We start from the raw sequence: 1,613 nt of genomic DNA, 5'->3' as shown, positions 1-1,613 counted from the left end.
GGGCTTCAATAGTTGTGGCACGTGGGCTCAGTAGTTGTGGCTCGCAGGTTCTAGAGCACAGGCTCAGTAGCTGTGGAGCATGGGCTTCATTGCTCCACGGCATGTGGGATCTTCCCGGACCAGGGCTCGAAGAACCCATGTCCCCTGCATTGACAGGTGGATTCTTAACCACTGCGCCACCAGGGAAGTCCCAGATGTTATTATTATTATTGTTTTTTTGGTGGTACGCGGGCCTCTCACTGCTGTGGCCTCTCCCTTTGCGGAGCACAGGCTCCGGATGCGCAGGCTCAGCGGCCATGGTTCACGGGCCCAGCCGCTCCGCGGCATGTGGGATCTTCCCGCACCGGGGCACGAACCCGTGTCCCCTGCATCCGCAGGCAGATTCTCAACCACTGCGCCACCAGGGAAGCCCCCAGGGAAGCCCCCAGATGTTATCTTTTTAAATGTCACTTTCTATCTGTTGTTGATGGTACATAGAAATACCATTCTTTTTTATGTGTTTTTTTATGGAGAACTTGCTAAACTTACTTATCAATTCTAATAATTTATCTATATATTATTTTGTATTTTTATGTGCATAATTATATATATAATGTGCATGTGTGTGTGTGTGTGTGTGTATATATATATATATATATATATATATATATATATATATATATATATATATATATATATAAAATGTCATCTTCCCCTGCCCCCTTTCTCATGAATATAACTTGACCATGCTGGCTAGGACTTCAGTACAAATGTTAAATTGAAGTGGCGCTAGTGGGCCTCCTTGTGTTTTTCCACATTTCAATGGAAATTGCTCAGTGTGTCACCATTAAGTATCTTTTGTAACTGTCAGTTTTCAAGTAAAGAAAGTTTCAATTTTTTTTTTTTTTTTTTTTTTTTTTTTTTTTTTTTGTCACACTGTGTGGCTTGTGGGATCTTAGTTCCCCAACCAAGGATTGAACCCAGGCCCTCAGCAGTGAAAGCACAGAGTCCTAACTGCTGGACCATCAGGGAATTCCCTTAAAGGAAGTTTTCTTATAGAAATTTAGCCAAGTCTTTCTATTATGACTATGCTATTAATTATATCAAATGATTTAACTCCACCTATTTCGATGATTGTATGATTCTCCCATTTTAATATGGTAATATGGTATATTACATTAATTAAAAATTTAAAGCAAAACAGAACAAGCATTTCTGAAATAACTCCACAATCTAATGATATATTTTCCTTTTTTTCTGTTGCTGATATTTTGTGAGGATTTTTGCACATATACTTTTGAATGAGATTCACAAGTAATTTTCCTTTGTTATACAACTCTTGTTAGAGTTTTTAACAAGCTGTTAGACTCACAGAATGAGTTGCAAACTGTACCTTCTTATTCAATTATTGGGAATAATAGTTAGTGTAATGCTGGAATTATTGCTGTCTTGAACGTTTGGTAGAACTACTAGTAAAGCTCTTTGTACCTGCAGCTTTCAATGTAGGAAGATTTTCATTACTAATGCAAATGCTTTAATCATTAAAGAACTATTCAGTTTTAAATTGCTTCTGGGTAATTTTTGGTAAATTATAGTTTTCTAGAAATTTATACATTGTACCTAAATATTAAGTG

The sequence above is a fragment of the Kogia breviceps genome, chromosome X (assembly GCF_026419965.1).
Source record: "Kogia breviceps isolate mKogBre1 chromosome X, mKogBre1 haplotype 1, whole genome shotgun sequence".
Taxonomy (NCBI): domain Eukaryota; kingdom Metazoa; phylum Chordata; class Mammalia; order Artiodactyla; family Physeteridae; genus Kogia; species Kogia breviceps.
Note: the sequence above shows the minus strand (reverse complement) of the source record.